General features: G+C 42.4%; 1 pseudogene; it reads left to right on the top strand.

The window, feature by feature from the left end:
- Positions 1-19,280: 19,280 nt before the first annotated feature.
- LOC109871172 (desmin-like) lies at positions 19,281-21,967 on the top strand (annotated as a pseudogene).
- The last annotated feature ends 1,520 nt before the right edge of the window (positions 21,968-23,487 follow it).

Below are 23,487 nucleotides of genomic sequence, written 5' to 3'. Positions count from 1 at the left end.
CAATTTCTCGCATGGAATAGCCTTAATTTCTCAGAACAAGAATAGACTGACGAGTTTCAGAAGAAAGGTCTTTGTTTCTGGCTATTTTGAGCCTGTAATCGAATCCACAAATGCTGATGCTCCAGATACTCAACTAGTCCAGTTTTATTGCCAGTTTAATTACTTCTTTAAATCAGCACAACAGTTTTCAGCTGTGTTAACATAATTGCAAAAGGGTTTTCTAATGATCAATTAGCCTTTACACTCCATACTAGCCATTATTATGAGCCGTCCTCCCCGCAGCAGAACCTACTGTATAGAATCACCTTTGGCAGCGATTACAGCAGTGAGTTTTTCTGGGTAAGTCTCCAAGTGCTTTCCACATCTGGATTGTACAACATTTTCCAATTAATATTTTCAAAATTCGTCAAGCTCTATCAAATAGACAAGATGGCGCCAACGGAGATGGGCGACATCTTACGAGTTCCAACCCAACTTTCATACTATTATCACATAAGATCGCCAATCACTTCTGGACATCAGATTGAGAGTTACTAACCTCTATTTCGACTTCAACTCCGACTCAGCTGTTCCACTGTTCCTACTGGACACTTTTCCTTTGTTCCATGGGCTACCAAAATCCTGCAGGCTGGTGTGCTGCTTCAAGTGTGAAGAAAACCTTGAGCTTTTGCTTACCTGATATAGAATGCCTCCTGGTAGACCCTTTTATCTACCTAGAAAGTTATCATCCATAATTATCACGGCTGTCTACATCCCTCCACAAGCAAACACCACTCTGGCACTCAACAAACAGCATTTCTGTTGGACGGAGCCTTTAACGCAGGAAGACTTAAAACCGTCCTACCTCACTTCTACCATCACATCTCCTGTGCCACTAGGGCCACTAAAACTGTAGACCACTTTTTTTCTACCAACAGAAACGCATAAAAGCCCTCCCTCGTCCTCCCTTTGGCAAATCTGAATGCAATCTCCTTCTTCCTGTTTACAAACAAAAGCTCAAACAGGAAGTACCCCAGTGATACGCTCAATATGGAAGTGGTCGGATGAAGCAGCAGGGGGTGGCAGGGTAGCCTAGTGGTTAGAGCGTTGGACTAGTAACCGGAAGGTTGCAAGTTCAAACCCACGAGCTGACAAGGTACAAATCTGTCGTTCTGCCCCTGAACAGGCAGTTAACCCACTGTTCCTAGGCCGTCATTGAAAATAAGAATTTGTTCTTAACTGACTTGCCTGGTTAAATATATGTCTTTATAAAAAAAGCAGATGCAAGGTTTTGCTAGTACAGATTAAGATGGCACCGACAGAGATGGTCACCTCACTTCTAGTCCTTAGGAAACTATGCAGTATTTTGTTTTTTTCATGTATTATGTCTTACATTGTTAGCCCAGAAAATCTTCAGTGTTATTACATACAGCCGGGAAGAACTATTCTATATCAGAGCGACGTCAGCTTACCAGCACCTATGACCAGGAATACAACTTTCCCGAAGCGGATCCTTTGCTCGAACCACCCAAGGCATTCAAACTCATTCCAGAGGCCCCAGTAGGAGAGGTAGACGGAGCTGCCTCCTGATCAGACTTCAGAGGCAAGCACACCATCCCCTAACCAGAACCCTGGATAGATGGCGGCATTCACACAAAACTGAAAGCGTGAACCACTGCATTTAACCATGGAAAGATGCCTGGGAATATGGCCAAATACAAACAGTGTAGTTATTCCCTCCGCAAGGCAATCAAGCAAGTGAAACGTCAGTATAGGGACAAAGTGGAGTTGCAATTCAACGGCTCAGACACGAGACATATGTGGCAGGGTCTACACGCAATCACTGACTACATAAAGAATTACCAGCCACGTTGTGGACACCAACATCTTGCTTCTAGACAAACTAAAGACCGGTTTGAGGATAATACAGTGCCACTGACGTGGCCCGCTACCAAGGACAGTGGGCCCCCCCTCTCCTTCTTCGTGGCCGACGTGAGTAAGACATTAAAACGTGTTAACCCTCACAAGGCTGCTGGCCCAGACGGCATCCCTAGGCGCATCCTCAGAGCATGCACAGACCAGCTGGCTGGTGTGTTTACGGACATATTCAATCTCTCCTTATCTCTAGTCTGCTGTCCCTACATGCTTCAAGATGGACACAGTTGTTCCTGTACCCAAGAAAGCAAAGATAACTGAACTGATCAGTGACTATCGCCCTTAGCAATCACTTCTGTCATAAATGAAGTGCTTTGAAGGACTTGCCAAGGATCATATCACCTCCACCTTACCTGTCAAACTAGACCCACTGCAATTTGCATACCGACCCAATAGGTCCACAGACGATGCAATTGCCATCACCCTGCACACTGGCCTATTCCATCTGGTCAAGAGGAACCTATGTAAGAATGCTGTTCACTGATTCAACACCATAGTACCCTCCAAGCTCATCAATAATTTTAAGGCCCTGGATCTCAACCCCGCCCTGTGCGATTGGGTCCTGGACTTCTTGACGGGCCACCTCCAGGTGGTGAAGGTGGGAAACAACATCTCCACTTCGCTGATCCTCAACACTGGGGCCCCACAAGGCTGCATGGTCAGCCCCCTCCTGTACTCCCTGTTCACCCATGACTGTGTGGCCATGCATGCCTCCAAACTCGATCATCAAGTTTGCTGACAACATAACAGTAGTAGGCTTGATCACCAACAATGACAAGACAGCCTATAGGTAAGAGGTGAGGGCGCTCGGAGTGTGGTGTCAGGAAAACAACCTCTCACTCAACGTCAACAAAACAAAACAAAGGAGATGATCATGGACTTCAGAAAACAGCAGAGGGAGCACACCCCTATCTCCTTCGATGGGACAGCAGTGGAGAAGGTGGAAAGTTTCAAGTTCCTCGGCGTACACATCACAAACAAATTAAAATGGTCCACCCACACAGAGGCTGAAGAAATTTGACTTGTCACCTAAATCCCTCACAAACTTTTACAGATGCACAATTGAGAGCATCCTGTCGGGCTGTATAACCGCCTGGTACGGAAACTGCTCCGCCCTCAACCGCAAGGCTCTCCAGAGGGTAGTGGTGTCTGCACAACACATCCCCATGGGGAAACTACCTGCCCTCCAGGACACCTACAGCACCTGATGGTCACAGGAAGGCCAAAAAGATCATCAAGAACAACAACCACCCGAGCCACTGCCTGTTCACCCCACTACCATCCAGAAGGCGAGGTCAGTACAGGTGCATCAAAGCTGGGACCGAGAGACTGACAAACAGCTTCTACCTCAAGGCCATCAGACTGTTAAACAGCCATCACTAACACAGAGAGGCTGCTGCCTACATACAGACTTGAAATCATTGGCCACTCTAACAATTCGATCACTAGTCACTTTAATGCCACTTTAATAATGATGTTTACATATCTTGCACAACTCATCCCAGATATATATATATATATATATATATATTGATGGTATATTGTATTTTATACCATCTATTGCATCTCGTCTATGCCGGTCGGACATGGCCCATCCATACTTTTATATGTACATATTCTTATTCCATCCCTTTATTTAGATTTGTGTGTATTAGGTAGTTGTTGTGGAATTGTTAGATTACTTGTTAGATATTGCTGTACTGTTGGAACTAGAAGCACAAGCATATCACTACACTCGCAATAACATCTGCTAACCATGTGCATGTGACCAATAACATTTGATTTGATTTGACTGGGATTCATCATATAGCGTTCAGGAATTTACCACAACAGTCACAGGCTTCATCAATAAGTGCATAAGACGAAGTCATCCCCTCATTGACTATAAGAACGTATCCAAACCAAAAAAACATCGATTACAGGTAATATCCGCGCTGGGCTAAAGGGGGATTGGAAATTATGCAGACAATTACATTGATAGAAGCCACAATATATATTTATATATATATATATACATATCTCAAAGCTGATCACTGACGGTGACGAGTCAGCCTACAGGGATGAGGTCAGGGACTTAGCAGTGTGGTGCCAGGACAACAGCCTCTCCCTCAACATCAGTAAGACCAAGGAGCTGATCGTGGAATATAGGATAAAGAGGGGAGAGCACGCCCCCATCCACGTCAACAGGGTTGGTGTGGAGTGGGTCGAGAGCTACAAGTTTTTTTACACTTAAGATGGTCCACACACACCCGCACAGTCGTGAAGAGGGCACGGCAGCACCTCTACCCCCTCAGGAGTCTGAAAAGATATGGCATGGGCCCTCATAAACTTCTACAGCTGCACCATCGAGAGCATCTTGACTGGCTGCATCACCGCTTGGTATGACGAATGCACTGCCAAGCGCTACAGAGGGTGGTGCGGACAGCCCAGTAATTCACTTGGGCCGAGCTCCCTGCCATTCAGGACTTCTAGATCAGGCGGTGTCAGAGGAAGGCCCAAAAAATTTCCAGAGACCCCAGCCACCCAAGCCATAAGCTGTTCACTCTATTAGCGACACAACAGAAACACACATACACACTACATACACTTTTGCACTCATCATTTGCTGCTGCTACTTATTTTTTTATTTTCCTGTTATTATTTTCTATCCTGATGCCTAGTCATTTTATCCTGCCTTTCTGTACATATCTACCTCAAATACCTTGTACCTCTGCTCATTGATCTGGTACTGGTACTCTCTCCAGTATTTTATTTTATTCTGCTTGTGTAACTATTTTATTTTTAAACTCTGCATCGTTGGGAAGGGCTCGTAAGCAAGCATTTCACAGTAAATGTAATTAATTCAGACTGTAAATCAACAATGTGGGAAAAAGTCAAGGGGTATGAATACTTTCTGAATGGACTGCTTCTCAATCCACCACATCCAACGATATCGCTCTCCCGCATCTTAGATGAAAGGTGGCAGAGCTAGAGCGATGTTTGTCAGACCATGAGACTTCCCGAAAATTGGTCTTCTCACGAAAATGTCTGTATCGTCCGAACGGCCAACAAACTATTACGACCACTCTATTGAAAGATGAGACTCTCATGAACAAGCTGGTGTTCTGCATTTTGCGTATTATGTAACAATTGATTTAAGAGTTTGTAATTTCGGAGCGTTTTACTATTAGTGCTCTAAGTTACTAGTATATGAGTTTCTGGCTTTGAGAAATAGGTGCAAAACATTTAATAAAGAATGCTGCTGAGAGCAGTGCTTCCCTTTCTTTTGATCCTATCAGTATTCACACATGCTCCAACAACGCACTTAGTGTCTGTTTTCTCTGCGTGGTGTTTTGGGAAACGTGTGTATTAAGCCGTTTTAGGAAAGGTGCAGATTCCATCGCCTAGATTCCATCGCAATTGGGAAAACAGGCCCTGGGCAGTACTAGTTGTACACACTTATAGGTGTGATTGAAAAATGTCACTGGGGAAATATAGAGTTATAATATTACGCCTCCCCACATTAAGTTCATTTTCTAACAAGAAAATGAATAATACAGGATCATTATGGAAAATATTGGAAACTGAGCTTTCATTTAATACATTTTTGCTAATGTTAGCTTTACATCCCAATTTAAGGTCAACTTTAAATAAATCCTTTCCCTTGGGTTGGGTATTTACTACAAGTGCCACCTCCACAAATATTGGTTCTCTTTAAAGATGAGCAAAAAAGACTGTATAAAATAAACAATTCAAATACTGAGCTATAATTGTATGCTCATCAAATTGGGAAAAGTATATTATTTTATGCTAGCACAATTGCTCAGAGAAATTTTGTTTAACTTTTTTTCTCAGATAGGGGTGAAAATTATACTCCAGCACCCTTTACTTGCAGGGATAACGACACTGAGCCTTTTTCTAAAATGTTTTATGAGATTGGAGAATACATTGGGAGGGATCCTAGTCCATTCCTCCATACAGAATCTTGCCAGATCCTTGATATCCTTTATCTGCTCTTAAGGACTGCCCTCGTCAATTCAAACCCCGGGTTTTTAATGAGGTTCAAGTCCGGAGACTGAGATGGCCATTGCAAAATGTAGATTTTGTGGTCAATTAACCATTTCGTTGTGGATTATAGTTGGGGGTGGGGTTATAGTCTTGCTGGAAGATCCACTTGTGGCAAAGTTTCAGCCTTCTGGCAGAGGAAACCAGGTGTTTAGCTAAAATGTCCAGGTACTTGGTAAAGTTATTGACGCCGTTGACCTTAACAAGGTCCAGGACCATTGGAGGCAAAATAGCCCCTTAACGTCAAAGATCCACCACCATATTGTACAGCACATATGAAGTACTTTTCTGCATATGCTTCCGTTTTTCGACACCAAACCCACCACTGGTGTGCGTGGCCAAAGAGCTCTATTTTAATATAATCTTACAATATCACGGCTTGGAGTTTGCCAACCGGCATTGGCACTTGGATTGGAACTGGCAATGTTGAGTTCTTTGAGTCCGGTCTCGAGACCACATATTAAGTGTCTTGTTCTTGTCTAGGTGTCAGATACAGTTTTACTCAGTATTGATGTAATTTCTTCCCGAGACCAGCCGAGACATGCAGAGTGAAAAAAAAACTAAATTATCAGCTCCCATTCAGTCAGCGTATAAAACCACTTCTGTAGCACACTCCTTTCATGACACATACATTTGTTATCCCCTTTTGAAACCTGGGCCTTCTACTTCACTGGTAACATTACTGTCCTTTACGTTCTTTGAAAAATATCTGAATTTCCTCGGTAGGGAACGGGAAGAGTGGGGGAAATTGTAACATATTTGGTATTTTTAGCCATTATAGACTCGATTTGCTCTGGTCTTGTTCTTGAATTAGTCTCGCTTTAGGTTGTCTTGAACACAACATTGGGAACTGGTGCTGGAGGAGAAATGGTCTTAGGTCCCTCCCACTATGTTCTCCAATCTCATAAAACATGTTAGAAAAAGGCTCAGTATCTGGAATATTTAAAACAGGGGTGCTGATAATTTGTTCACCTATCTTAAAATATGTGTACATTACTTGTTAAACAAAATCTCTTTCTCTGAACAATTGTGTTCAATGTCATTTTCTAAAAAGTCTGATTGTACAATATACTGTAGCTCAGTATTTTAAATATTTATTTTAGACAGTCTTTATCAAAGGTGCAAATAATTTTGGAGGTGACGTGACTGTACATTACTCTAAAACACAACAATACAGTTTGGGGTCTATAATCATAAAACACAGCGTTTCCCAAACGTGTTTCTCGGGACCCCAAGGGTTGCACATTGTTTTTTTCCCAAACACTACACAGCTGATTCAAATGATCAAAGCTTGATGATTAGTTGATAATTTGATTCAGCAGTGTAGTGCTAGGGCAAAAAACTAAACATGCACCCCCGTGGTCCCGAAGACCACGTTTGGGAAATCCTCATATAACATAATCATATTTCATATTGCCTCCATCAATATTGCTTGGAAAATAATCTTGTAGGATATAGCCCACCCAGCACATATACTTTTGCTATTATTTCAGGTCCAACTCACCATCCATTGTGCTGGAATGGAATATGTTGTATCCATAGATTTTCCTTAACCTGCAACCATATAAAATACCGTCATAGCCCTAGACTTATTCCCTTAGGAGAGTGACACTTTGCCAAAAGTGAAATATAAATGTATCCTTGGCCAATTGGGACCTTCCTGTCTCATAAAAAATAAGTGCACCCCTGTTTGGAGTGCACACTGTAGCAACTAGCTGTCTAAGCTTAGTAACTTAGCATCTTCCTATCCTTTGTCACGGCCCAGTATTTTTCTTTCCACATGCAGCTGAGACACTCTCAGCCTGTTCATCTGGCTCTATTTATTTTTCTGTTTTCTGTCACGACGTGGTAGGCCATTCATTGCCATAGGGTGCTATTCTGCTTTCGCTGGCATGACGGACTACAGCGAGAGTCTTCATAGACCATCTGTATCCTGCAGCCTCCTAGCGTTAAGACGTTCTATCTATCCTCACTGAAAGGAAGGAACACTCTAGTCTATACTATATGACCAGTGCAGATGTGGCAGGGAAAATGTCTTGTTGTGCTGCAGTTATATATTAAATCGTTTTAGGATGTCTATATTAGACAGCTGTGGTGCTCAAACTTTTCATGGCCCTATATACTCCTAGCAGCTCCCTGTGTAGCATCTTTGATACAAATTCAGCTGGTTTTAAGCCCTCAAATATTTGCATCATAGTGCTTTCTCAAACTATCATACAGGTATTGTGAGATATAATATTTGATTGACTGATGCAAAGCCTCCATTTTCCACATTTTCTCAAAGGTCCAGATCAAAGTGCTCAACCTTACCTTGGTTTGTTAATGATCTCTGTAACATTGACTATTGCTTGTATGACACCACCTTGTCAATGCCTTCCTGCCATTGTTTTTTTGTATTCAGTTTAGTCTTCCCTCAATGGAAAACCATTGTATTCAGTTTAGTCCTTTGCCCCTCCATATGGAAAGGGAGTAGATTCAACATTCACATGCTACTCCATGCTGCAACACTAGAGCAGATAGCTACAACTAGCTGTTTTTGATCTCCTCATGTTCTTGATGAGAATCGTACATACTTCACCTATTTTTCCCCCATGGCGGCGTGACAGAGGCCAGTTACCTTAATCCACCCCCTCTATGAGGTGATTATTTACCTTCTCCTTGGGCGGGGTATTAATCTGACCTCGTCTGTATACGCTTCCTGGTGTATTTGTTTTGGACTTGCATATGAGCAGTCATCTGCCCACCTTAATAACATCTCTGGCTGAGGTACGCAAAGGGATATTTACCCAGGCTGATGCCCCATCTGGCTGCTCCATCCTAATCTTATAAAAATCAAATAGGAAAGAAAATATGTATTAAATATCAAAGAACGAACTGTTCATATCTATGGAAATGTACACTGTATATGTCTCTTGGTCGAGGATTTCTGCTACACGGATGTTTCTCGTCTCCATCACGTTCACCTCAGACGAGCTGTGAGGCAGGTATCAGGGCATCAGTGTGTGTTTCTTTGAGAATTCGCCATTACATTTTCATGATGTTCTCAGACCTTTTTTGTTGTTGTAGTCCTAATCTAGCAGACTTGATTCAACAAGTCAAAGGCTTGACAAATTGAATCAAGTGTGGTAGCACTGGAACAGATCAAATACATGAACTACTCCCCGTGGAGAAGTCAGACAAATGCTAGCCTACCCGTTATCTGTTCCTTGGGCCCCTATAACTCAATCCAAAAAGGTGAGGGTATGAAAATCATTCCAAGGGGTCAGTGAAATGTTGATTCCACCCACATCTTTATCCATCATGTCATGTTCATTAGACCTGCCTGAGCCTTCAGATCGTTGAAGCAGCGACTTAGTAGTTCATCACCATTTAATTGAAGGGACATTATCGCCAGTAGCATCACAAGGTGTTGCCACGATGAGGTGTCCACTAATAATCAAAATGGTCTCATTACAGTGTCGTTATGCATCACATAGCCATTATGCTTGTTACCTGGTTATGATCGCTTGGTGAGTAAAGGCAATTTGCTAGAATTGCAAATCTCTCCATGTGGCTAGATGATAGAATTAATGTTCTCTCAGGTGTTGTTTTGGACAAACAATTTATTATGAGAAATAGGAGTTGGAGGAATAGTTCATTCGGCCAACCAGTCGCATTCTCTTGTATTTTCTCTTTGAAACCAAGATTCTCAATTATTTTCAGTGCAGCGTCTAGACCTCAGAGGTGAATAGTGAATGTGCTTTGATGGTTAGCTTCTATACAGAGCCAAAGCTTCAAAATTCTTCAGACAGTGAGATGAGAAAGAACTGTAGAGATACCAGTTTCCATAAGTATCCAGCCATCCATTCGCCACGTGGTTTTGACAGCATTTAACAAACTTACTTGAGAGGAAAAAGTGCCACATGAAGTTATTTGTATCTACACTCATCACATAGAATTTTGTAAGAGTCAAGAAAAATCTATAGCTAGTCATTGAGCATACTTCAAATTGTGAATTAAAAGTTTGTTAGATACAGTCTAACATAAACAAATAGAAAAATTGTGAAACAGGACATTTGATTACAGTCCTTGTGCTTGCTTGTCAGTATGTGTCAGAGTTAATAAGATATATATGGTTTAAAGGTCTCCCATTAAAATGATCAGAAGAGTGCAGTAGCGAAGCTCACTCTGAGGCGTTTGTGCCTCTCATTGTGGATCTCTTCCACTTTCAGTCATTTGAGGTCGCCTTAGCGGGAGGGCGACCACGACTAATAAAATATCATCTGAAATCCAAAACGAGGCCCTTGTTGTCCCCCATCCTGTCACAGTGGCTTTTAAGGCCACTGCTATCAGAAGATGGGTCTTTATAGAGCGATATACTAAAGAAGGAAATGGTTGCTTTAGATCAGATAGGCCTAATATACTGTAAAACCTCAAATAACATATTGTACAGTGCCTCATAATAAGTATGTCAAAGTTATGTGAAGCGAGTTTCTTGAAGATCATACTCTCTTCAACAAAATTGGTCATGATAGCCATTGTGAGGTCATAAAGTATAACAGCTCATATAACCAGTGCCCATAATATGTGATGACATTCAAATACTTACAACTTATTACTTGTAATAACATTGACTTTGCATGTTATTACATGTTCCTCCTCCTGCTAAATTACATTTGTGTGGGCATGTATCTCTTATCAGGAGAAACACTTCCTTGACTACCTCTTGGAATTGAGGGAGATACTATGTAAATCATCCTAATGTGCTTTGAATTGAGTCAACTACACTGATATATACAGACATATCCTCCTGCTAAATGCCAGCTAGCCTCGTTCAATCAATATCCCCACATTAACCCCCCAAAAAACCTTTCCGTAGTGAGAGGTGAGGGTCGGAGTCTTGAGTGTGTATTGCAATCAATACCTCTCTCTCTAAACAGCCAGTCCATACATGACTTGTTTTCTCAAACAGATGAAGGTCTGCAGTGCACTCTCATTTCCAAATGGGATCTCAGGCGCGGTTTACAGTATTATAATTTTCACACTCCTCATGTGATTCATTGAGTGGCTGTAAACATTCATTAGAAGGCTATAAACGCATTAACTCTGCTGCAGTGTGTGTGTGCATTCCTTGTTTTGTGTCTACCGAAGTCGACACACACACACACACACACACACACACACACACACACACACACACACACACACACACACACACAGAACATGTGATTTCTAGCTACCTGTTTCACATCCTTATGCATGTTTGTGCTAGGGTTGCTCTTCCTCTGTTGCTAATTAAACATTGATAACATGCCAGCGAGAGGCAGACTAAATCGTCAAACTAAATCAGCATGAGTTGAATTCAAAAACTAAAACTGAGCAGTAGCCTTGCCCAGACAGAGCGGAGATGGAAGGAGGGAAGGAGAAAGAAATGTGCAGAGCTGGGCTACTCAAGCCCCCAGCATTAAAAGCTCCTGCAGAAAGAATCCCCTTCTTTGAAGTGGAGATACTTTCTATATATAGTGTATGTGGACACCCCTTCAAATTAGTGGATTCGGCTATTTCAGCCACACCCGTTGCTGACCAGTGTATAAAATCGAGCACACCGCCATGCAATCTCCACAGACAAACAGTGTCAGTAGAATGGTCTTACTGAGGAGCTCTGTGACTTTCAACGTGGCACCGTCATAGGAGTATGGGTTTGGCTGATGCCAGGAGAACGCTACCTGCCTGAATGCATAGTGCCAACTGTAACGTTTGGTGGAGGAGGAATAATGGTCTCGGGCTGTTTTTCATGGCCACTTAGTTCCAGTGAAAGAAAATCATATTTATTTTTTACATTTAACTAGGCAAGTCAGTTAAGTATAAATTCTTATTTACAATGACGAACTACACCAGCCAAACCCGGTCGACGCTAGGCCAATTGTGCACTCCCAATCATGGTTGTAATACAGCCTGAATTCGAACCTGGGTGTCTGTAGTGACGCCTCAAGCACTGAGATGCAGTGCCTTAGACCGCTGTGCCACTCGGGAGCTCAGACAGAGCATATGCCACAGCATACAATGACATTCTAGACAATTCTGTGCTTCCAACTTCGTGACTTGGGGAAGGCCCTTTCCTGTTTCCGCATGACAATTCCCCCATGCACAAAATGAGGTCCATATAAAAATGGTTTGTCGAGATCGGTGTGGAAGAACTTGACTGACCTGCACAGAGCCCTGCCCTCAACCCCATCGAACAGCTTTGGGATGAATTGGAATGCCGACTGCGAGTCAGGCCTAATCGCCCAACATCAGTGCCGTACCTCACCAATGCTCGTGGCTGAATGGAAGCAAGTCCTCACAGCAATTTTCCAACATCTAGTGGAAAGCCTTCCCAGAAAAGTGGACACTGTTATAGCAGCAAAGGGGGACCAACTCCATATTAATGCCCATGATTTTGGAATGAGATGTTTGACAAGCAGGTGTCCACATACCTTTGGTCATGTAGTGTATATTATTAATCTCATATGTGAGAGGCAGAATGAGAAAGTGCAGTCTCGACTCACTGTGTACTGTCCCTCCTCCATTCCCTTGTGTTCCTAGTGAGTCAGAGTAGTAAGGTCTTGCCTCCACGATCCACTCCTCAAGGACTCTCCACGCCGACCTCCCTGTTTCTGAGCACACATCGGCTGTGTACTCATTCGAATGGGGCTTGGGGTTACACTTGCTACTGTGGAAATAAAAAGTATTCTTATAGATCCTATTACTTTTACATGTAATACTTCTGTTTCTGGTACTAGAAGGATAGGTTTTTTTGTGGGTACTGTGTCCTTACCAACAATTGTAGATCATTATAAAGACCTGCTGAAAATGGACACTCAATTCACATACACGTAGACTATTGTTTTGAAAGCAAATATCAATGCATGTTTTGGTCTGTGTGTGGAGAAGGTTGGGGAGGGGGTGCAATGAAATATTGAGTACCTCTGCTCCGAGGTTCTCTCGCTTTAGCTCAACTGAGGGACTTCTCTCACCCTCAAATCACATTCATATACAGTACGTGGCTGTATCAACATCTAAGACAGAACAAGATCTAAATCAAAGATGTTTAGCTTGTTATGGAACTTTATTATGCCCTGTAGGTTATAGCCTACTGTAGAATTACAACTTATTATTTATAGTGTCAACTTTCTTTCCCTTATTTCTTTCATTTCCACCTTTTGACTACATGAACACCACTTTTCATTCTTCCTGAGAAGTAGAAAGTAACGCTCTCTTCTCAGTACTTCCCAGAATGTGCCTTTGTCTTGCCTTGAAACCAAGTCTCCACTGAGCGGGCAATATGGAGCAGTTGGTTTGAGCTCCTTAAAATGTATACTGGCACTATGTGAGGTCGAACCCTGCTACAGTACAGGAAAAAACGAGACGAAATGCAACGAAAGGTGTGGAAGGGAGAACCCAGTTCGACAAGAGCCATGAAATTGTGGTGGGACATCAAAGCCCAAATCAGAGCAGGAGCAACATTCGAAAACAGAGTACAAGGCCAAAGCCCAAATGACTCCTGGCTAAATGTTTAATGAGTGTTGAGACAAGGCTAACTACAGTTGATGTATGCTGTACCCACTCCTGTAGGATTACTATCAACTAGTGCTGCATGGTTTAAATAATACAAAGTCTATCCAGAAACAAACTAACATTGGAGAGTGAAAAATGAAAGACAAAGGCTCTGTCAAAGTATTGTTCATCAAAAAGGCCCCAACATTTTTTTTCAGGAGCAACTTACCTACATATCCTATTTTATATGTTGCCCATTCCAACTTGGCAATATCAGGACGTGTGTTGTCCAGTACCATGTTAATGGTGTGAGTCATTTTTCATGGGTGAAATATGATTTACCTCTCTCACAACCGTAAAGCAAGTGAAAAACATTTTTAGACAGTGGTGTCGTGAAGACAGTGAAACGAATGCGAGAGGAGACATAGTAAAGAATGTAGTGAATCGAAGGGTGGACTCTGGGAGCGAACCCATGTCTCTGCGGGCATTAATATTAATCCAGTTAAAGTTATGCTCCTAAGGTTTTGTATAATTGCTGCCATTCGTTTTGAAAGTAGTGCTCACAAGCCAAAACGGTCCCCGAAAATTGTTCACAATTGTGTACTACATCATCCATTTCGTATGAACGTTAAAGAATTGCAAAAAAATACATGTTTGTCCAATTTGTACACTATGTTATGAAATTGTATGTGCTTAAGGTCCCGGACTGCATCTATAATAAACACACCCATACATACGATTTTATGATTTTATGTCTGTGCAGTCGGCGTCTAAAACCACATCTTTCCACTGATGGCTCAATCGCTTCCCTCACAACTCATTACGCTCCGACTAGGCATCAAAGCAAATAAATGAATGATGAAACAAAAACAAAAAATGGGAGTCTCGTGTTTCTATGAGGAAGATCTTCAAAAATAACTTTTGAACTAAGAGACTAGCTCAAATCTGCTGAGTTTATCTCCTGGGTAGCTGCAGTTGTCTGTGCTTACCAAAGAAAACAGAGGCATCCTGGCTTTCTTGGTGAATTATGCCCTCCAACTAATGCAAAACAGAGCGTTTTCATATGGCTTTTTCCTTGCGCCAAATTCTCTTCATTTCCAATAAATTGGTTGGGTTGCCTGTGTGCAGCTGAGGCTGGTGATATGCGCAGGAAGAACAACAGTAACAATGGATGTGAATCCCCGAGTGAGCCCCTCTCATACCCAGTGGTGAGGAGCTACGACCATGTCTACTGCTGCATGGTCTGAAACAGCTCTAGGGATTTAGAGCTTGGGGCCTGCTGGTATTGCTGTTTAATGAAATAAATATGGCTAGAGTATAATCTCACATACCTCTAAGGTTGTAAACAAGTTACTCACCGAGGTACATTCCAAATCAGGTAAACAACACTTAGGTATGTTAATAAGCATACACCATTCATAAAATACAATAACTTGTGATGTACAAATTGGTCAAGGACCGTTCAAATGAGTCGTGGACCATTCATGAACCACTATTTTACTCTGTTCAGAAATAATGAACGGAAACTTATGAAGATACTGTTATGTTCCTCAGACTCTTGGCTTTGTCGTGTTCCATTAACTTGATTAAATAATTATGTATCTTCCCTTTGTGGGCTCTTCGGCATGTGGGCTCTTTTTATCAACTAACCTATAGTGCCCTTCAATTCTTGTCTTGGTCTAGTAAATAACCCCTTTATTCAATCAAACCATTAATATCAGCGATGGATTGTGCCTATTCTCTTATACCTGTATGGTTGTGGTAAGATACAAAACTATGTTAATGTTTTCATACGTGGGAGCATGCTTTAAAAGCCTTCCAAGGAATCAAGGACCTGATGCTTTTGTAGGAGCCACAGTTACCAATGGCCTGAGCTCAGCATCAGAGGCCTCTACAGAGTTTTTCCCAGAAATTCAGATGGAAACCTTTCTTTTGATGGTTTCCTGGAAACTGTGTGCCCTCAGATGGATGGGTGTTTGTGTCAAAGTCCTTAGCAGTAATGAATGTCTGTAAGGTTAATGGACCTCTGATTTGGGTTTGTGTTTATCACACTCTTGTTCAAACTAAATGGGTACTTGACACAGAGCGGCTGGTTGTAAGTTAATTGAGGCCATTTACTTTTCGAAATGGAGAGAGATGAGTGTTGAGTTCTAGGTAAGGGTAAGTGAAAATGGCAAAGAACGACCCATTTCAAACAGAGTACACACATCCATTAACTTGCAGGTGATGGGTACAAAAAAATAAACCAGTGAAATAAAACTAGAAGCCTGACGAAGACCTTCGGGTCAAAGCGCTTCGATCATTGCATTCATCAGTGTGCGGGTATCTATCTTTATTTTATAAAATGACTGACAGTGAATTGAACCTGGGTCGTCCTTGCGTAACAAAACAAGCAAGGTGAGCAAAGCAGTTACAAAGCTGATCTAGTATACCTTAAGTCATTTGAGAAATGCTACAGCTGACCACACAATACTTTTGATTTTGAAATGTTTGTGAGGTATTGTTGTTTTTGGTGGTTTCTTACTGTAGCCTGTGACTTATACCTCCCAAGAAGCACACCAATGTTCAAGGACAGTGATTTCTCAGGTACACGGGTGGATTATGAATCCATTTAAGCTCTGGGAAACGTGTCTGACAAATAACAGTCGATCCTGAACTAGAAACTAATTGTCTGCTGTATACTCCGACTAGGTGATGTGGCCCTATCTTTGAGCGGAGGTGTACACCGCTCTCGGGATGTGACGACATTAGGATAATCTGTCCAGTTAATTGTGTCTGGGGCTGGGCTACAGTGATGTAAATCTCTGCTGCCTGATTGGCTTCTTGGAGCTTGGCAGACCAAGGAAGGCAAGAAGTGATCAGCGGGGCAGATTAACTTAACAGGAAAGGAAGAGGCAGACTAACAAAGTTGAGGCCTGCTCTGGTGGCCTGTGTCTGTGGGGACGGCTCTGTCGCCATTCAGGGTGACAGTGTGGTTAATGGAGAAGTCCGTCACTTCTTTGTCCCGCCCTTTTGGCCGATTGGCTCCCGAACTGGTGACTGCTTACCAGACTTAACCATATTGGAAGGTATTGTAATTGTAATCATGAGCAGATATGTGTCGTGTTGATTCAGGATTTGAAAGACAACTGAAACTGGTGAGGTCTAGACTAACTCCAAACAATGACTCACACAACACACAAGGAGCCAAGCAGCTGGGCTCAGCTGCTATAGGGCACAACTTTTTTCATAAAGAATGCATTATGTACAATGATGCATATGACTTTCAAAACCTTGGGTCCTCCCAAGATACTGTGTGAGTATAAGAGTAATACCTCACCACAGCATGACTCCTAATAGCAAATGCTCATTCATGTGTGGGCCTATATAAGTCTGTTATGTTCAAAGACGTATTGCAAGTCTTCGTTCATAAAATGGACCTTATATAAAAAAAATGGGTGTGGGGGGGGCACGTGAGAAGAAAAGAGAAACACGGATCCATCTCCAATCACATACAGTATGTTGAATAGAATCATAGCACTAACCTTTTTCACATTGTCAGAGAGAAGAGAGCGGATGAATTTTCATGAACAGAGCTCAATCACAAAGTGCTGATGCTGTGGATTGTGGGTACTAACGAGCTTGCTGTGGTGCCCATCTGTTCATGTGAGGCTGTGATAGATTAGTCAGACGCCACAGGTGCTCTGCTGAAAGCAGTAGGTCCCATTCGAGGTCAGCTGGCACCGTAGACAGTCTTAGATTTTAATTTTGTATTTGCTGTTTGGGGTTTTACTTAGAAAGGGCTTGAAGCTTATTCAAGGCAAGCATTGTACTTTCCAAAGTAAAATGCTTTATACTCAGTGTATGAGTAGTATGGGACATGGTTTTCACTATTCCAGTGTGATTGTGAAGTAACGTTTTGGAAATGGTCATTCTGCTTCCATTTGGGCAAACTCAACTACAGGTGGAATTTTTGGGGGACTAAGACAAAACTAAAGGGTATTTGTAATGAAAAGTAATTCATCTCTGTCAGGGAGAAACTTGGGCTGTTTATTGTCTTTCTTCTGGTACCTTGCAACCTCTCTCCTCACATCATTTTCCAAAATCCATGGGAGGAGAATGGACCATGGATGTTCTTCTCCAATGTGTTTTGGGATGAAAGCAAGAGGATGCAAGGAATCGAAGAAAGACTAATTGAGATAAAGCCCTGGTGCAGTGGAGTGCAATATTCATAACCTTTTCAAACAATCACTTCAGAGTTTGTCTCTTAACCTCGAGAAGAAATTAGCAAGTTCCTATGTCATCTAAAGTGTGATAGATGTGCCAAATGTACTGGCAAATTGTTATGTGAACATATTAGTCTTTCTGCTGCATACAGTATATGTGGCACAGTCAGGTGATTTAGTCCCTGCTGACATCTAATTTGTGCTATACATTATTGTTTGAAAAATACTGCCTACAGCATGTGTCTACATGGATGTATGCAGCGTGTCGCTGCAGCAAGATACTATTGCATTTTAGTTTAGTTACTTCTGAACAAATTAAGCTTTATATAGTTTGCTACAAACTAGCAAACTTCAACAACTTGCAAACTTTGGAAGCATGATTCCACCCCCGGAGACATGACCAGATTAAAAGGGAGGAAAAATAAAATATGAACACATTTTATAACTGGTTTACCAAAATGATTAGGACCTTATGATGTCACAAGTTACTAATATATGCCACCCGTTTCAACTATGGGACAAAGGAGTGAGCCCTGCATTTTTTGTACATATGTATCTAATCTGATGTAAAGCAAAACAAAACCTTTAAACTGGGCAATCAGCAGTTGAAAATTAACAAAGCAGCATCCCGCCCCTGTTTTGGTAAAAAGCTGAGGGATGTGGCAGGAGAAATGTAACCACCCTCAAATTCATAAACAGAGCTTTGGATGCATCGACTGATCCTTGCATTTGATATCAAAGTTACAGTTTTGACGCTATATAGTGTTTGTTTATATTTACTTTGTATACAAAGAAGCTTATATTTTGCATTCTGATGGGGTATGGCAGTCATGAGGCATTTAGATGTTATATTCTTCAAGATTCAATGGGTACATATAATTAAGTCCAACAATTGAAGTAACAACTGCGGATTGCCCCTTTGACTTTATCGGATGAATCCACCAAGTGTTCACTCCAATATAAACACCCCTGCGGACCCAATTTAGGTCTACCGATGGGCATACTAACACAAAATGGCTTTCAGCTTATCTCCATTTATTTGGCTCAATCAAAGTGTTTAACTAAATGAGGGTTTTGAATGCATATATCAACAAAAATGTAGAATTTAATTATTTTTATGTATTGACTTCCTCTTTAGAACAATGTGTCTTTGCGCATAGGAGTGAGCAAGTGATGTATGATGTAGTGTACTTTGATTAGATGCGGAATAGGGCTTTTGAGCAGACTTAGCTTCTGTTCACATCACTGCAGCCTCGTGAATAGGAAGAATCTTGGGAATGAAAATGCAGTAAATCCATAATTACAGGCTTGATAAACAATGCCTATGTCTCACTTTATTTCTTAATGGGCCCGACTGCCTCACTGGTTCATAGCCCTAACTCCGCTCCTCACAGGGACATGACAGATGCCCATGAGGCAGGTCAGGTCCTTTGTCTTAGAGGTTAGAAATGACAGAGTTCTTTGCTCAGGAGTTGGGCAGGGATTGGCCAGGCTGTCTGGGTATAAAGAGGCCCATACAATGAGAGATGGAGAGCAGAGGTGTACAGCCAACCAGAGGTCCTCCTTCAGACACAGAGATCGAAAAACCAACTCACCGTCATCATGAGCCATAGCCCAGAAAGGATGTCGTCTTCCCGCCGCCACTTTGAGGACATCAGCAGCAGCTCTACATCCTACCAGGTCAGGGTGTCCAGCCCTTCCCCCACCCGACGAGATGCCCGTACTCGATCCGCCATCTTCACCCACGGTGATTCAAGAGGTGGCACAATGGCCCGAAGGACCATGTCCACCACACAAAGATCTGGCGTGGCTGGTGGGACAATGTGTGCTGGTATGGTGGCGCACGCAGCATTGAGAGACAGGAGATGGTCGTCCTTAACGACAGGCTGGCTGTTTACATCAACAAGGTTAACTCATTGGAGCAGCAGAACAAGCAGTTGGAGATGGAGATCGAAGGCCTCCAGAATCGCTTTGTGAAGCCGTCTGGCCTGCGCTTGCTGTACGAGCAGATACAGTGCCTTGCGAAAGTATTAGGCCCCCTTGAACTTTGCGACCTTTTGCCACATTTCAGGCTTCAAACATAAAGATATAAAACTGTATTTATTTGTGAAGAATTAACAACAAGTGGGACACAATCATGAAGTGGAACGACATTTATTGGATATTTCAAACTTTTTTAACAAATCAAAAACTGAAAAATTGGGTGTGCAAAATTATTCAGCCCCCTTAAGTTAATACTTTGTAGCGCAACCTTTTGCTGCGATTACAGCTGTAAGTCGCTTGGGGTATGTCTCTATCAGTTTTGCACATCGAGAGACCGAAAACATTTCCCATTCCTCCTTGCAAAACAGCTCGAGCTCAGTGAGGTTGGATGGAGAGCATTTGTGAACAGCAGTTTTCAGTTCTTTCCACAGATTCTCGATTGGATTCAGGTCTGGACTTTGACTTGGCCATTCTAACACCTGGATATGTTTATTTTTGAACCATTCCATTATAGATTTTGCTTTATGTTTTGGATCATTGTCTTGTTGGAAGACAAATCTCCGTCCCAGTCTCAGGTCTTTTGCAGACTCCATCAGGTTTTCTTCCAGAATGGTCCTGTATTTGGCTCCATCCATCTTCCCATCAATTTTAACCATCTTCCCTGTCCCGGCTGAAGAAAAGCAGGCCCAAACCATGATGCTGCCACCAACACTTTTTATGGAAATCTTTAAGAAATGGATTTCTTCTTGCCACTCTTCCATAAAGGCCAGATTTGTGCAATATACTACTGATTGTTGTCCTATGGACAGAGTCTCCCACCTCAGCTGTAGATCTCTGCAGTTCATCCAGAGTGATCATGGGCCTCTTGGCTGCATCTCTGATCAGTCTTCTCCTTGTATGAGCTGAAAGTTTAGAGGGACGGCCAGGTCTTGGTAGATTTGCAGTGGTCCGATACTCCTTCCATTTCAATATTATCGCTTGCACAGTGCTCCTTGGGATGTTTAAAGCTTGGGAAATCTTTTTGTATCCAAATCCGGCTTTAAACTTCTTCACAACAGTATCTCGGACCTGCCTGGTGTGTTCCTTGTTCTTCATGATGCTCTCTGCGCTTTTAACGGACCTCTGAGACTATCACAGTGCAGGTGCATTTATACGGAGACTTGATTACACACAGGTGGATTGTATTTATCATCATTAGTCATTTAGGTCAACATTGGATCATTCAGAGATCCTCACTGAACTTCTGGAGAGAGTTTGCTGCACTGAAAGTAAAGGGGCTGAATAATTTGCACGCCCAATCTTTCAGTTTTTGATTTGTTCAAAAAGTTTGAAATATCCAATAAATGTCGTTCCACTTCATGATTGTGTCCCACTTGTTGTTGATTCTTCACAAATAAATACAGTTTTATATCTTTATGTTTGAAGCCTGAAATGTGGCAAAAGGTCGCAAAGTTCAAGGGGGCCGAATACTTTCGCAAGGCACTGTAAGATGCGAGTCCAGTGGGGCCTGGCCCTCGCCGATGAGGAGGCCATGGTCGGCCAACTGGAGATGATCAAAACTAAATATGAGGAGGCCCTTGAGAAGAGGAAGGTGGCCGAGCTTGGAAATTGAAGCATTCCTCCTGGATGTCGACGAGGCCACCTCTGCACGCATCGCTTTGGAGAAACAGCTGGAACAGTTGGAGGTTAAGCTCATGTTTCTCCAGAGGGTGCAGAAACAGGAAATTGAAGAGCTGATGGCTCAGGTCTATTCTGGTCATTCCTCATCCCAGTGCTCCTTCGCCCTCCCTGACCTATTGGCTGCTCTCAAACAAAATCAAAGTCAGTACAATGAAATCGCAGCCAAAATCTTGGCTGAAATGGATTCCTGGTACAAATCAAAATTCGAAGACATTACCAACAAGACGACAAAGCACGTCGACAAGGCCCGAAGCGTTAGAGAAGAAATTACGAGCGCCAGGAAGGATATCCAAAACAAAGAGTGTGACCTGGATGCTCTGAATGACGCTCTGGAAGCAGAGGTCAACAAAACAACGGAGAGGTACAAGAGGGAACTGGAAGACTTGCAGGCGAGGATCGAGGCCCTGAAGCTTGAGCTGGAAACCACCAAGGACAAGATTGCTCACCACCTGCGCGAGTACCAGGACCTTCTGGACATCAAGATGGCTCTGGAGATTGAGATCACGACTTACAGGAAGCTGATTGAAGGTGAGGACTTGCAACTCAGCAGCATGGTCAAGAACCTGTTTTGGATGAGTGGCAGAATGAGTGCGATTGAGCTCAGAAATAAGCAGTGTTGGGATTAGTTTCTTTAAAAGTAATATAACATATTACTTGATACATTTAACAAAAAAAAACTGGTTACTTTACAAGTTATTACTTTACTTTCATGAAAAATGTCAAGATCTCAACCAACGTTTGTTTAACTGTTCGAGGGAGCAAGACGAGCTGTGCACGCTCTACCAGAAATAGCCTACATATTAACTAAAGGTTTGATCACTAGTTTCACCTTTCATTTGTGGCGGTGATTTCCTGTACTAGTCTACAAGTACTGCACTATCATATATTTTCATTCAAAATCTCTTTCGAGCTGCCAGTTCTGGTTATAGACCGCACGTACAGGGACCTATAGAGACGTATAGAGGGCACACTTGCCACTAGATGGGAAAGCCCTTTATGGGATTTGCTATCACAGAAGCGATCAATGGCAAAGAAACACGCTGCCGGTAGAGATATGACTCTGAAAGTAACGCACGCGTTGTTTGACAAAGTAACTACCCAATTTGAAAAAGTTTCTTTCCTCTGTTACTCATGAAAGTAATCTGATTACATAACGCATGTGTGTGTGGCTGGAGGAGTGGCATTGAGTGGAATTGGTGGAGGTAATGGCAACGGAAATGGTAGGGGGCAATGGAAAGGGAAACGGTGCAGGTGGAATTCGAAACAGGAACAGGAACAGGCAGTGGAAGTAACTGAGAGGAATTACGGTCCTCATCAGAACTGTGAAAACAGAGGACGACATGCTGGAGCGCAACATCCAAGAGAAGAGCTATACTGTTGAAGGTGCAGCAGATGACACGAATGAGGAACAACTGAAAGATAATGTCACCTTTTCTCAATCTTTAAATAAACCCTTACATCCCAAGAGCTTTGCAATGAGGACCCATGCCTGGCCTGTCACCTGGACATGAGACCATAAACTGCCCCTGTAACTATGTAAAGTGTGCCTTTGTGTGCCTTCAATTTGCTTAAGAAACAAATCAAATTCTCAGTATTAAAAAGACAATGGGCCTTTGGCATAGTGACTTCAATGCCAGAGTGTCAGTGTGTGTGCACATGCTGATGGAGCCGTCTTCATAACCCTCTCTCTGATTAATAATTAGAGAGAATCGGTAGAGGAAAGATTAGCATATGTCTAGAGTGGCAGATAAGATGAGCGTTTGGCTAATAAAAGACTAGGATCTCTAAGATACAAAGAGGCAGAAACTTGTTAGAATAAAGGGCTTGTGTGTGACTCCTTGTTGGAGGGATGTAATTATGGTGTAGGTTGATGTGTCAAAAAATAGGCGACTGTTTTTCCTACCAATGCCATACCTAAATATACAAGGGGATGGCTGAGCTGGAGCGTATTCAATGGTGTGCAAGTGCAAGATGCTGAACATTAAAATAGAAACGTCTGTGATGATCTACACTAATCTGGACTGATGTTGGCCTTCAAACACTGACCAACAGTTATGGAGCAGTGATGGTACCAACTAACTGAAAGATTGGTATTGAGAGAGAAATGTAACCTAAAATAGTATGGAAATGTCTTAAAACCTACAAT

Source organism: Oncorhynchus kisutch, linkage group LG26 (genome assembly GCF_002021735.2).
Source record: "Oncorhynchus kisutch isolate 150728-3 linkage group LG26, Okis_V2, whole genome shotgun sequence".
NCBI lineage: Eukaryota > Metazoa > Chordata > Actinopteri > Salmoniformes > Salmonidae > Oncorhynchus > Oncorhynchus kisutch.
The sequence above is the reverse complement of the archived record's forward strand: the minus strand, read 5'-3'. Positions and strand labels throughout refer to the sequence as shown.